The sequence below is a fragment of the Aquila chrysaetos genome, chromosome 3, assembly GCF_900496995.4.
Source record: "Aquila chrysaetos chrysaetos chromosome 3, bAquChr1.4, whole genome shotgun sequence".
NCBI classification, from domain to species: domain Eukaryota; kingdom Metazoa; phylum Chordata; class Aves; order Accipitriformes; family Accipitridae; genus Aquila; species Aquila chrysaetos.
This window is the reverse complement of record NC_044006.1, coordinates 18,923,086-18,938,302: the sequence shown is the minus strand read 5'-3', so window position 1 is coordinate 18,938,302 and position 15,217 is coordinate 18,923,086. Positions and strand designations below refer to the sequence as shown.

The 15,217-nt window shown below is 42.1% G+C and overlaps 1 long non-coding RNA gene across 1 annotated transcript; it reads right to left on the bottom strand.

Moving 5' to 3' along the window:
* Positions 1–1,163: 1,163 nt before the first annotated feature.
* Positions 1,164–11,452, bottom strand: LOC115339672. Its single transcript, XR_003922796.1, has 4 exons — positions 11,077–11,452; positions 8,918–9,047; positions 6,206–6,293; positions 1,164–1,289 (listed from the first exon to the last, which is right to left on the bottom strand). It is a non-coding gene; the product is annotated as an uncharacterized LOC115339672 (long non-coding RNA).
* Positions 11,453–15,217: the final 3,765 nt, after the last annotated feature.

Sequence of the window (15,217 nt, the reverse complement as noted above, 5' to 3'; positions counted from 1 at the left end):
AGGAGCTGCAAGGGTTTCAACGCAATTAAGAAAGCTGCCATTTCGGCTTAGAACATTTAGCTGCGGGATGGGGACTTAGGAGTTGGTTTGTATCTTTGTTAAAAATAGGGGTTTCTTTTATTCTTGTGTATTCTATTAGGTATAATGTTGCTTTTACTGTGTTTTAATTAATTGTATTCATAGATATTTGCAAAGGGCTGAGTTCACAGGCCCATGATGGACTCCCGCTTGATTTGTACGACCATCATCATCTGGAACACCCTAGATGGTGCAACAATGTAATACCACCTCAGCCAAAAACTAACGTGTAGGTCACCTTGGCCAACATAACAGGCCAAGATTCTCTGTGCACTGCAACCGCATCACAAAGCCCGTGAACCAATAGACAGGATGGCTATGACTCGTGCGGCACGCCTGGCCAGCGACTGCATGCACCATAGGCTCCCTATGTTTCAACTGAGGCGAATTTTGGCACCCGCTGGCCACGTGTGCTGAAATCCGTTCCTCTGCAAATGTATAAATACCGGGACTTTCCAAAGACCATTGGGTTGGTGTACAGCAAGGCCATCGTCGCCTCTGTGGGGATGCCCACGTAAAGCTGGCACCTACCGATTGCTGGGCTGAGTTCGCGGATGGTGGCGTCTAGATCTGTTAATGCTCTTTTTAAAGAAAAAGGGGGGAAATGTTGTGAAACATTTTTAGCTAATGGTCACAAGAGCATTCCAGACGCCTTTAGAAGGCCTTGAACAGAATAAACAGAAGACAAAAATAAGAAAGATACCAATTAGAAAAACACAGGTGTGCATTCCACGATAAAGAGAACTTGGCACAAACAACCTCAACTCAGCAGTTTATCTTGACCAATTAGACTGAAACAAGTCTCGTATGTTTTAGTCTAGCCAATTATGTCTTATGTTTATGCGCGTGCACAGTGTTGATATAACCAATCATTAAGTGTAACTGGACGTGTGGACAGTGCGTGAATAATGTGTGTAACCAATAGTAAAATAGCTAAACGCATGTACAGATGTAACCAATGTATAAAATGATGTCTGATGCTCTAGTAAAGTGGACTTCACCTGATCACATTGGTCTGTGTGTGCTGTCCTGTGCCTCCGCAATTGACTATTGGTTGTGCTTTATATAGAAAAATCACACCTGATTTCAAGCATTTGAAGACTGTCGGGGCACAGCTGGGAAGGAATAAGAATACTTTTGGTAATCACACTGGAGGAAAGGGACATCTAATTCTCCACCAGAAACAAGAGCTTTTAAAGTAAAAGATGACACTGGGACGAGAGCAAAAGGACACAAAATGGCAATGAGTAAACAGAGTCTGGAAAAACAAGAGATTTATAATCATCAGGGAATTGGAAATGTGGAACTAGTTTCCAGCAGAACCCAGGAGACAGATTTCCAGGTGAAATTCCATCATTTTCTACAGGAAATTGCTAGACATTGCTGCCTACAATGCTCAACTACCACCAGAAAGTCCCTCCCAGTTCCATAAGGACCGCATCAAATCCCAAAGTCAGTAAAGGCCACAAGGGACCATTCACCCCCATGCAGAAAAACGCAAACTTTCTGCTTTCACAGCAGAAGGGTGGTGGGTTTGCATCCTGTCTGGATTAGCATTAAGGACACTCAAAACAGCAGCACTATACAGAAGTAGGGCTCCACATCTCAAAAGTCATTGCCTGCACCCTTCTTTGGCATATAGATAGATGATCATGGGCTCAGCTCTAATTTTGCATATACATCTGTTAACTCACAGTTTATTGCTCCAGCTTGCTGTCTGGGTATGATGCTATTATCCTGTGAACACGCAAATGCCTTTCCTTATAAACTGTAAACTACGTTTTAGACCAGCCTCCTGGCAATGTGAGTACATACCCAGTCAGTGATCTGCAATATCTCACAGTGTGTTCAAGCTATACTGCCTGAAGTTTAACTCATCTCCAGTGTCCCACTTGTTTTCAAATGCCCAGATTCACGGGTTTTAACTATATGGAAAGCTACTAACTACTGTATATATACTTATAAAAACCCAACCTTTTGTTAATGATTTGTTGCAGTGTTGGTTTGGAAATGGAAAGAGATGTGCCCTTGTGCTTGGAATTAAGGAGATGCACTGGACTGTTGTTATGGAAATCTTTTGCACTTCTTTCAAATGCCAATTATATGAAAACAAAAAGCAAGCCGAAAAAGTAGAAAATTATTTTCTGCATTGTAGTATTTCAAAGGGATATACTGACAGTCCCTGTGAAATAACAGACAAAAAAGAGCAAACCAGGAATAGCTAATTGCTAGTTTTGGTCTGTAGTAAATCTCAAAAAGGAATGAAAATACAAAAGGCATCAGCTAAACCATCATGAGCTTCTAGTCTTGCTATCTTCCTTTTCAAAACTGCTCCTCTTTATTATCTTGGTTTATTTCAGCTATTGCATACACACACACACACAAGGGCACACAGAGTCCAGATTTCTGTGCTTTGGTCAAGAAAAAAACTGTAAAAAATATATTAATATTACTCATATTTTGTTTCACAGAAAAACAATTTTTTTCCCTAACAATGAGGGGTCTTGTACTATTTTTCAAGTGCACACTAGGACAGGCTTTGAAGAAGAAGGTAATTTCAAAACAACGTATTGCAATGCTTTGATTTAAAAAGATCCAGAATTCTTCTGCTTTCAGTTTTCTTTTTGCTTATGGCTAAAACTACTCATTGACTTCTGCACAAATTCTTTCAGCCAGCTGGAAAGTACACTGCTTTTAAAATGCAAAGGCTATTTGTCCCCAAATTTTCAGCTAACTCCATACAGGTACATCCAGTGCTAACACACTAATACAACAGACCTTGCCACCACTTTGGGAGCACATCTTGCACCCATGGCAACCGAGCAACTAAGTAATTAGCTACAGTGATGACTGTATTTTAGTCTGTAGCGTTGCTACATATCAAGGTGCTGTGATTAGATCACTGGTCGGCCCGGACCAGGGAAGAGACAGATAACACACATGGTGTGAGCGTCAACTCTGTCTTTTATTGCGCAGTTAATTCCTTTTATACTAACAACGGTAGGTGGGATTACTGATATGTCATAGGGAGGCGACGACTAGCCTTCTACCTTTCCGTGACATCGCGAGATCTTCCGAACGCCGTACCCTACATAGTCCCTCTCTATTTTAGGGAAAAAGGAGATTTTGAGGTCAAAACCTGGCAGGTGGCTTCAGAGTCACATCAGAACAACATTAAGTAATCAAAGAAATCATTACCATTGTGGTTACGATCACATTAATTAGTTATCAACATGCTGTTTGTAACCATTTGTGTTATTATTCCGCTGTATGGTGATGTTTGTCTCAGTTTCAGCTTTCAGTACTTTCTTTTTCTGCATCTCCTTCTTCCAAAAGAATTAAAACCAAACTAGTGCACATCATTTCCTATGTATGCTCATGCTTTAATCTTCTTTCAATGCAGTTTGCTTTTAACTACTTTTCCTCCCCACTTCCATAACTGCTTATCATTTATCATTTGAAAAAACACTTACGCTTTTAAGAAGCCATAGCGTTTACTGACATCATTATCAGCACAGTTTTTTGGCTAGCATTAAAATTCATATTTACAGCCCAACATTTGTTTTACTTCCTGCAGTAGCAGAAATACCACATGCAAGGGAGCTCCCTGGGGAGAGAAAAGGATGTGTGTGTGTCTGTGTCTGTGTGAGCATAAAATGAACCATGAATATGGGTGAGGACAGACAAACTTCTCACAGCCTCTGGTTACAGGGACATCCAGACCTCTCTGCCCCCTTTGGCTGACAATGTGTCTCTTTCTATAGACTTCCTATTCTTGCTCCTGACCCATACACAGCTGGGCCCATATATTTGTGGCACACAGTTCACCATGTGAAAGTGACTCTTTGCTAGTAGCTTCATGCACTGGGAGATCTCAAAATACCTTCCAAGGGAGAAGATGTTGGACTGGCAAAGATGGGGAAGGTGCCTGCAGTCTTGTGCCAGCTCAGGTGCTGGGCCTGAGCCCTGGTTCTCCTGGTGCCAAGTCCTGTGCCCCATGTGCTGGGCCACATTACACAGTGTTGCCTTCAGGCCACGGAGAGGAGACTCTTCAAACCTGAGGTCCACTTTTCCTCTGACAGCAGCACGAAAGCACGGGTGCTCCCCACAGCGGTCTCTGAACGAACTCTGGTGTTTGTCGTTAAATGCTACAATGTGCACTTCCCTTCCTCCTCGCTCACACATATGCAGTTGCATAATACCAGCCCATATCTGCAACATAATTATTCTTCGGATAAACTAGAAAACCCTATTTTTTCCAGATTGGCTATGCAATGCGAATGCCATAAGCACACTAAAAGGTCAAAGACATCAATACAATCTACAGATCATTTTAATGTCAAATCAGTCTTGTGATGCTTAAATAATGAAGCCTCATTTTCAATAGTGACATCGTAGCAGATTTGTAAAGGCCCTCCTGTGCTTTAAGCCTCACATATGTTCCTATCAGGCATCTTTGAAATAAAGAGGCACATAAGTCTCATTAAAAATAATTGGAGTTGAGCATACAGCTAATTTGGAAAAAACTTGCAAGTACCTACCTGTACCTTTAAGCACCTAAGTACCTTTAAAATCTGGGCTGAAGTGAACACAAGTCATTCACATTTTCTGCCAAGCACCATTTTTATTTTTAATTAAAGTGATGCTATTTCTGTTGATCCCATCGGTCCTTCCAGTGACCAAATGCCAGGAACAGCAAGTTCTAAATTAGCACTGTGAAGGTGGGATGGAGCAGCACCAAAAACTTGCCTAATGAAAGCTTGCCCAGCCCAATACCCTCGGGGCATGCTGCAATCAGCAAAGGCGAAGAGAGAGATCAGACCTTTCCCTCTGCCTCATTATCCTGCCTGAAGCAGCCCTGCAATATTCTGGGGTGTCATCTGAACCCAAACCCACAGCCCGCTGTCTTATAACCTGCCGGTGGTCTACTTCTAATGTCTGAAGTGGGGCAGACTGCCTGGACTCCACTGATAATCTTATTAATTGTGCCTATGTATCTAATTATCAGCACTGACACATACCTTCATGTTTTTGGATCAAATCACAGAAGGATGATTTGAGAAAGGTAGTTTACTTCTAATTTGCCTATGCTCAATTACACCAGCATGTAGCCTCGAAAAAGGAAGGGGAAATTCTTTTTCGGGGAGCAGATTTGCATTTATTTCTAATGAACAAAAAACACCCTGCTGCAACAAAGTTTCAGTGGGGTTGCCTGTAACACCTGAGTGTTGGTAACACATCTATCTTGTCCCCAGGGCTATACTTATTTCTAGAGGCCCATCTTTCTAGGTTGACCCAGCAGCATGCAAATAGTGCACAATGCTCATATTACCTCATTTTAAAAGATCCTGAGTACAAATTCTTTAAGAGAAAGAAATACTAATAGGGTTTTTGATACTAACAGGTTAATCACATTGTGTAGGAAGGAAAGAGAAGAAAGTTTTAATCTTTCTTTAAGAAGGAGCCAAGAGCTCAGCTTGCAGATGTCTGCTGCCCATGGCAGCTACTGCTCTGAGAGCGTGCTGTACTGCTTCTGCACAACAGCTCCGGCTATGCCATACTGTGGCAGTGTAATTTTTTTAGGCAGTTGGTCTTGGAAAACATCAACTTACCTTCCTGACCTGTTGCCAAAAAGTCGTCACTCTCCTCCCCGCCCCTGACATCAAGAGAACACTAGCATTTTTCCTAAGCAAAGACTTCAGCACCAAACAATTCCATGTGACTCTAAAAACCTGGCAAATGCAAGAACAGCTCACACAGATGGCCACAATATTCTTACTTCAGAACTGTTACCAACAATATACTGCTGTGGTGGTTAGAAGCACATATCCAGGTTAAAGCTTAGCCTTCTCACTGCACAACTGTTGCGGATAGTCTAGCTGGGGAAGGATCAGCCCAGTGAGTCGTGCCTAGAAGCATTAAATATCTCCAATATTTGCACAGCTCCACTAGCTACCAAACAGCTTTGAGGCTGGACTCCTAAAAAATTATTTATCTCAGCTGTTGGAAGTGTATTAATAAGTAGGTTCAGATTTGTTCTCTGAACTTCCCAATGAATTTAATCTTCTTGCAGTGAGATAAATTTAAAACTAACCTGGTATCTATCCCTTCATCTTAGTTTTCTTACCTTTGCTGCAAATATCCTTCCCTGATTAGATAATGAATTTTGCAGGCTCAACTTCCTGTAATCAGTAAAGCATATGCCACAGTGTAAGCTGCAATGCAAAACAAAGCATGAATTCACCATATTCAGAAAAACAAATACATAAAATGAACATATGTTTCCTTTCAGAGACTTAGTAGCTTACTTGACTACCTCTGCATTTACCTTGGCTTTTAAAAACCATCCATCCGAGACATTCCAGTGCACATAGCTCACAGCCTTCAGCAAATCCAAATTCACACCTCTTAGAGAGCTGTATAAACTATCTCCCTTTCACAAGTGGCACACCACATACAGACAGATGAAGTATTCTTGTGTTGCACAACAGAAATGTGCAGCATATCAGGGAACCAAATGAAAACCACCATTGTGCCATGCAACTAGTCATCACACTATGGCACATCTGCACCTCTGCTTGTACAGATCTACGCTTAAAAACTCTTAGTCTCTTCTTTTACTCCACTGGCCTCGAGACTTGCCCTCTTCCACTGCTAACACTCCTGCTTTACACCAGCACCACGTATGTCTGCAGCTCTCCTGCCAGAAGTACATTATTCCCAAAGCAACTTCTCCTACAATAGTTTAGCTTGATATTTGTGGCTTTGAGAGTGAAAGAAGGGCTTGTGTGCCCAAAAGTCCTTTCCACTTTTTTTTCTCTTCACCTGTTCATACAAACCTTTCTTAGGGCCTTCATGACTGCAATGCAGTCACTAATCACTAGTGTCTTCTACTGGGAGAAAAAGTTTGATCTGAAACCGAACACTGAGATCCCAAAAGTGAACTGCAGAAAGAAAACTAAGTCTAGAGTTGAACTCGGCATTTGTTCCTTCACCTCTGAGGTGGCCTGGACCCAAACCTCCAGCATGAAAGCACATGAAGAGAGCACCATGTAGCTGCCAGACACATGAGGGCTGAATAAGCACTCTTTCCATGTCAGTTCCATATTTTAAATCCATCCCTGTTTTCCTGTCTCATAGCCCTGCATCACCATGTGAAAGTCTGCTGATTTGACTGAACTACTTACTTTTGTGTCTTCACAGCCAAGGCCTTTGTGCGTCAGGATGGCATTGTCTCGAGAGTTCCGTAAAGCAGCCTATCAGATTTACTGTTTTCATCTCTTATGTATTGTTGTTTTAACATTTTCTCAGCCTCAATCAATCTTTCTACTTTCTTGCAGATATCCCAGTCAGGAAATCCAATCCTCACACTGTATTAAACTAGCACTTTAACTTATCAGTAATACCTTAAAATGGTTTTTATTGTACAGTAAGAAAACTTCTGGAAAAAAAGAAAATCTTAACCCAGTGGATTTCTCATCTCTAATAGTCTGTGTTTGAAAGTACAAGCTTTGCTGAACTGTATTAATCCCCCAAAATAGTGGTAATAATTGAATACTAATACCTCCATTTAGGTAAGGAAAGGGCAAGGCTAAGAGCATTGAGCTGCAGGGATTTTTGTGATGCTGTTGCTGATGAATTTATACAAACTCCTATTTTGATTGCACTGATGAAGGTAGTGGTGCAAGTTCAAGAGAAACTTGAACTGAAAATCATGAACATTCTTTTGTTCTATCACTCTTTGATGTAATGCTTATTTTTCCACTACTAAGGTAGTCTCACTTGTTTCTCTTTTCATTTCAGCTAGGGCAGATCTAGCCTAACAAGGCTTCACTTGAGGACTGCGGGAACCGAATAGGGTCACATTTCATTTCCAGGAGATGCTGGCTCCTGAGCAGAACAAACATTCATCCTGCTTAATTCTAGCCTGATAAGAAATGAAACCTCTAGACTAAGAAAACCAGTCATTCAGCTGGTTTTGAGTAAAGAGAAATAAAGTTTTACAGAAATTTTTCCCCCTCTTCTAGGATGCAGTGGATCACCCTTGAAATAGCCTTTCTCTGCCAAGCCAGGGGAGAGAGTCTAGATGACAACTCAAACTGGACATCCAGCTTTTAAATGCTAAACTGAAGAAGATTAGTCTGTTCCTTGGATTCACAGCAACTCGTAGCTACTGGGCATATCTCTCAGCTGCAGTGCTGGAGAAAACAGGAGTGAAACTACCTACTAGAAGAAAGGCCACTTGACAGCTTGGCTGCTTTCTTGTTTTGTATTTATTCTGTGACAATATTGATAGAGGGAGAGAAAAGAAAAATACTGTGGTCTGCTAAGCCAAAGAATGAGCAGATATTTCACTGTTGTCAAAAGGAGAGCATGAAATAGAGCGAGCTGAAATAAAGAGAGGAATCTGATGACAGACAAGCAGGGTTCATGAAAAAATACACATTTTAAAAACTTTAAAATTAAATCTAAATATTAAATATGCGCACATTTTTATTAATCTTTTCTTTTACCGACAAGGATGCAGCTGCTCCACTGAAGCAAATCATCTGCCAAAGGAAACAGGAGATGGAAACCCTCTCCCAAAAGGCAGGTTTAAAATCAGAAAAGAAGAGCTGATGTCTAGCTGAAGTCCCTGATTAGGGGTCTGCTTCCCTAGTCTGGAGCAGCCATGGAGACCCAAGCACTAAGCCCAAACACTACAGGTGCCCACGAAGGCTGTCACCATCCCTTAATTGCTCTGACAGCATGACTCCTTTCCCCCCATGCATACAGCAAGAACAACTGCCACCAGAGAAGAGCTCCACCAAAAAAATACTGGGTTGACTGGCTCGCTTACCTCCTCCTGTGATTTTAACCTCACGTTTTTGCAAATTCAGCAGAATCCTCTTGACTTCAGCAGGGACCAGATGAACCCCCATTTGAGAGAACAATATCTGAGTGTTAAACATCTGCCTTTCCCAAGTTAGCTTGATAAAATATAAAAAAGCGTAGGGACCATTTATTCAAGTAAAGAGTGTTTCTTTGGCTATAGATGTGCAGCTGCCTCAAGACCACCTAGAAATTAACTGTTCAGAATTTGGATGACATTAATTAGCCCTCCAGAAAGGAAATGTGTAATGTACCACCATGACCATGAATGGGAGACTTCAAGAAACAGCAATTTACACAGGGCTACAGCTGCAAACATAAAAGCATGAGTGGATGTACAACACATGCATTCTCCTACAACAAACAAACATTTGGGTTTTATATTTTAAGCCTTTGAACTTGGTGAAGACACACAAGCAGCAGAGAGAGACATCAAACACCTTAGCTCAAATTGTTGCAGCTACTTAAATTGGTTTCAACCATCTGTTCAATTTGTTCTGAAATTACCTAACAATACACTGAATACTTAAAAATGACAGCTGAAGATGGGTCATCTCCTTCTCCTGATGTACATGGAGCAGTGAGCTGTTTTTAAAAGCTCCCATGGACTTTGAAAAGAGCCTTGTGGCAGGCAGAGACAAGGAAGAGAAGGACAGGAGTTCCCAGGGACCATGACTCAGGTGGGCCATGGACAGGCTTGTTCCACAGTTTTGTTTCCCTTTGGACATTCAATGTTTCTGAGCTTTTTGTTAGGTGGACATTTCAGTGGAATTATCTTTATGCCATAATAAACAAGGCAAGGATGGGGAGCACGAACCCTACATACATTTGGGAGCCAGAACTCTGCCCACTGTGATTTAGGCGAGACAAAATCAGTAGTATTACTAAACTCTATTTTTCAAGACTCATCATGGGGTTTTTTGACATAAAACTTCACAGAGGTCTGGAAAGTGGGAACATTTGGAAATGGTAAAACCTAGGAAAGGAGTGCAGTTGTTAATCTCTGGTTCAGGTAATGATTCCAGGTCCTGGTCTCATTTTCAGACTTCGAATTTTATCATCATTTTTAAAATTGGCATTTTACTTCATCAGTAATTGTGATTTTCATGCAATAACCTGAATCCAGCTGCTAGAACTTTAAAAATAACACAACAAAATACTACACCCAATACCACAAGACTACAGGTTTTAAAAAGAAGACCCAAGTCAGTTCACCATAGGGTACACTGGTTGCGTTCCTGACGCAGCACTGTACACAGCACTGCTGCTGTATCAGGAGACCCCTCTGCCCTTCAGTCCCCAATCCTGGCCGAGAGGAGAAGTTTCTTGGTAAGAATGTGCCAGATGAAATTTCCTCTTCAAAAGAGATGTCTCTGCTGGACATTAGCAACTTTTTCATGACTGATCCACTGGGAATATCTGTTTCATTAAGTTCCTGTGGTAAACTCTGAATTGTTATCTAGTCCAGGAAGGACATTAAGATTGCATTATAATGAGCTGTCACAAAATCCTTTTTCCTGAACTCAGAAACTCCTGGCAGCTCTAGATCTTAAATCCAGTTTTACAAAAGAGTTTCAGAACACCTATGAGTTAAGACTGTTCAACAAACAAAATCCCCTCCACCCGCATTTCAAATAAATTTAATGTAAAAATTAATGAAATGTGGCACCTTTATCTTGTTCATATAGAAGCTAAGTCAAGGAAGGTATTTAAATCAGCATGATTACAAGTCAGTTTAGGACTGATCCTTCCCGTTATGTTCTTATTGCACCTATGCAAACTGTTGGACTTCAGCAGAGTTAAATTAGTCTGTGATTGATAATGCAAATTCCTTTCCAGAAGCTCCTAATATAAACAGTCTGGTGTCTGCCTTCCTATTCTCTACAGGTCCGGGTCACTCCTTATCAGGGACTGCTACCCTGAACTACTTTGCTGCAAGGATTCAAGGTTCAAAGCGGTAACACTGAGCACAGGCAGATATTCAAAGCAGGTAAAATCCACTTGGGAGCTGAGCGTTCAACTCGTTAGTTCTTTTGCTTCCTCAAACATTCAGGGCTGCATTTCCTTCTTTTCAGAGTTCAAGGCAGAAGTTAATTTAGTAAGAAATCAAGGCATTACATTACCTACCTGCTACAAGCTACAGTGGTCCCAGGCTGCTCTGACTTGCACCAGAGGCAAGCGCCACCGGCCACTCCTGGCAGCAGGGAGCTTGTCAAAGGTGCCGAGAGCCACTTCTGCATCGCTGACCGTCACATGCAACACATGCATGCTGGTGTGTCTCCATCAAGCTTGCCGGGTGATCCTCCAGTGATTATTGCTCGCTCAGATGCTAAAGTTTCTCGTACCACGTTTTCAGTTGAAGGTGATCTGAGAGGAGGGGGCCTCATTCCTGCAATGTATTTCCCTGCGAGGTAGCAAAGGCTGTTTGCACTTTCACACCATCTGGAAAAGGCTTCTGGAGACTGAGCATGACCTTGTATGTTAATGATGGTTTGTAAGAACACTGAGCTGTGAAGTGTGAAAAGTAAACACACACATGCATGCAAAACCATGCCTGCACTTCGGGCTTCAAAAAGATGGAGAGCTTTTAACAATTTATAGAGGAAACTTCAAAGATTAAACTGCATTTCTTTAAAGAATTACCAGAAGGAGGAAATAACAGATAATAAGTAGTAAAATGTTTCCAACTGTCCAAATCGTCTCCAGCACCCTCTCTTTGCATGACATTGTACAACCTGGTATTTGCAAGCACTTCCAAAAACCTGGAGACACAGTCTTTGGGGCAGCAAACCTGGAAATACTAACAAACACTGTTTACCTCCTGCCTTCCCCCTAGTTCATTCTGCTCATTTTCTGATTACCAAAACCATATTTGGGGTTTGATGCATTTCGCATGCACAGAAAGTCTCGCTGGAGCTGAAAGCACGTTCACTTAATTAAATCTGCCTGACAGATGTGATGCAGTGAGATAATGAATACGCAGTTGACAGATGTCTACGCTATGTACATACACATATTAGGAACCAAGGACACAGATTTCCTGCTATGGAAAACAGAGAGAGCGCTGCTCATTGGAGTTGAGCTCAGAGTTGTTGCAGATCTGTTTTATTTAAGATGATGACATAGTCTGAGGGAGAATTTGGGGGAAGTTCCACACCATCAGCTGAATGAACTAATGCCATCAGATACTCACCGCTGCTGCAAAGGGCCTTTGCTTCCTGCTTGGGCCAGGCAGCCCTCCTGTCTCCCTTGCAGTGGTTCAGGGGCTCACTGCACCCCTCCAAGCCAGGGCGCGGCAGGCAGCAGAGCCAGGGCAGGGTTTCCCTGCTACCAAAAGGGGGGAATGATGCTGCATCCCCTTTATCGCGCTCCAGCTCATCACCTCCTGTGCCTGCCCAGACAGTCCCGCTTCCTCCCCAGCCTCGGCTCTGCCACTCCTCAGGCCCTTCCAGGAGCAAATTCAGCTCTTTACAACAGTATGCTTTAGAAGGGTATGGCACATGGAATATGCCAGTCTGGCTGCAAACAGCAGCGATCATTTTATCGCTCTGATTCTGTGCCAGTGAGCACTGACGGGGTGTTCTGCGATTAACACCAGAGCCAACAGAACAGCACAAAGAGGGACTGACGGGGGATGTCACTACAGGTGATGGTGGCAATGGGAATTTGACTGGCAAATGTTGCAAACCCAGCATTCCAGTCCCATATATCATCGCACAAACTGGAATAGCCATAGAACAGCCATAGGAACCAGGCTCAGGCAAGGACTGCAGATGAAAGTAGTATTTTAAACATCACCAACAACACAGTAGGGCCCCCACTAATTTCATACAAATTTAAAAGCTTAGATGAAAACTACCAAAGGGAGTATGATTATCACAGTACCTGGTAATGAATTCCCCACCTGATTTCTAAACAGTGGCGTTTTGATTCTTGCTGTGCAAAAATTATGTCCACAGACTGGCAGTCCATACATCCTTTGGCTGTGTGCCAGTCCAGAATTTCCTCTCGGACTCTCCACAGGACTCAGAGCCTAGGCCAGTTTATTGTGCCAATGTCAAAGGCATGAGAAACTTGGGAGCTTCTCCTGAAGCACTAGTTTTCAACTGAAAATAGAAACTAATAAGAAATTCAAAGTGAAAAAAGCCCCCAAACTTAGGTCTCCATCTGCAGCAATCAAAGCTGAAGATTATGTGAACAGAGGCTGTGATGGGCTGGTCTCTTTCCCATACACTTCAGAAAGTGGATCTGAGTTGATGCCACCCATGTCTCAGCACTCCCAAGTGCCCACAGCGTCCATCAGCCACACGAGGATCAGAAGGTGCTCAGCACCTTGCAGGACTGCACAGCCTCTGTTTGAGAAGACACTGGAAAAAATGGGTGGCACGTTTCCTTTTTACCCCAGATCAGATGCTTGCCATGTGCCTTGCAGAAGCCACATAGAAAGCACGGGAGATTCTGGGGCCATTTGCCATGTGGTTTGAAGTCCCTGGCAGTGAAGGCAGTGAGGTGTAATGCAGTCATGGAACACCAAAACTTGGACTTGAGGGGCTTCTTGTGAGTCATATAACCAACTCCACCACATGCAGGGAGGTAGCTGTGTGTTTCTCAAATAATAAAAACCAGACACATAATTCTGTAAGGGGATACAAATCCCCCCAAAACAAGCAAATAAACAAAAGAGCAAAAGCAAGAGAAGCACACAATCTCCTTTTTTCAGATGGGAAACTGCAGCAGAAAGGTATTAGACCTGTACCAGGCCTTTTTGAGCTACTAAATCCGTATCTCAGCCTCATGCACAATGCAATCCTTCCTCAAACCTGTCTGTTTTGGAAGCTGTGAATCCCAAGGAAAACCAACACTAACCAAAGGAGAGAGCTGTCAGTGGGTGAGCAAGAGGTATAGCAGAAGTCTATGGATTTTACCGCTTTCCCCGTCTGGAGTGCAAATGGAGGTTGCTATTACACGGCCCCATGTGAGGTAGGTGAGAAAAGCAGCCTCTCCTTGTTAACCTTGCTTCCTGCTGGTGTCTATGTCTCTTTGTCCTTTTGCTTCTGTGGGTTAGAGGGAGACATTGCTTTGTGGGTTTATGGTCTTAGAAGATCCCTCCCTGTGGAACATTCCTGTGGGACATCATGCTTTCTGAAGGACCCACACTAACTAGGCACAGAGAAGCATACACTTACTTGACAGTACCATAGTAGGAACACAAGAGTTAACATCAGGACAAGGTACTGAGATACCTATATCTGTATCTGTATCCACACTTACACACAGGCATATACATACATGTATACCTACACAGATAGACATATTTCTATTACAAAATTGGCCTAAACCCTTAATGTTTGTAAATTAATTTTGAATCTCAGTCATAATCTGAATCACAGATTATCAATTATTCAGTCATTAACACCTTCAGCTGCCAACTTTTTCCTATGGTTTTCCAGTTGAAACCAATACAAAAAGTTATACAAAAGATTGATCAAAGTTTGATCATGTCTATTTAAAAATGGTTCTGTGCCAAGTTTGTCAAACCTATGACACAGATCCAAGGCATGTTTCTGTCCAGACTGTCATACTGGACCATTAAGGCAATTAAAATGATACAGCTACATAAAATTAGATAGAAGCTCAAGCAAACTGGCACACTCAGTTCAAATTAAAGAAATGCTAAATTACACAAGCCCAGATCTACTTATCGAACGGCTGCGTAGCATCACTTTGTGTTGTTTAATGACAGCATCACAGAGCGATTTCATGAAAGGCAAGGAATTTCCTCATCCATCCCCAAAAACATCGGTTTGGCGTGTCAGGCACTTTAACACCGTAAATACAAGTAAGGCAATAATGACAGTAAAATGCACAGACCCTGACTGCAGTAGTTAACCAACATTTGCTTACATAACGGCCATCTAAAATGTTTTTGGAAGTGTTCGGAGATTAGTAGAATGGAAAGATCTAAACTTGCACTTCGCATAATTGTTTTCAAAGCTTGGTAGCATCAGGAATTAACGTTCTCCAAAACTTCATACTATTAACGTTTCTCAAGTTAAAATTTGATGGTAAAACAATACTACATGTTAAAATGTAGATACCACAATAAAACATACATGGGCCTTCCCTGTTGCATTTCTAGAAGGGACTTCAATCATGTTGCCATATTTGCAATATGTAATAGGTTTTTTTTAATTTGCCAAGGATCATTAGAATTCTTTCTATGAGCACAGGACTTGCACTAAAACAGTTCTAATTAAATGTTTGGTGA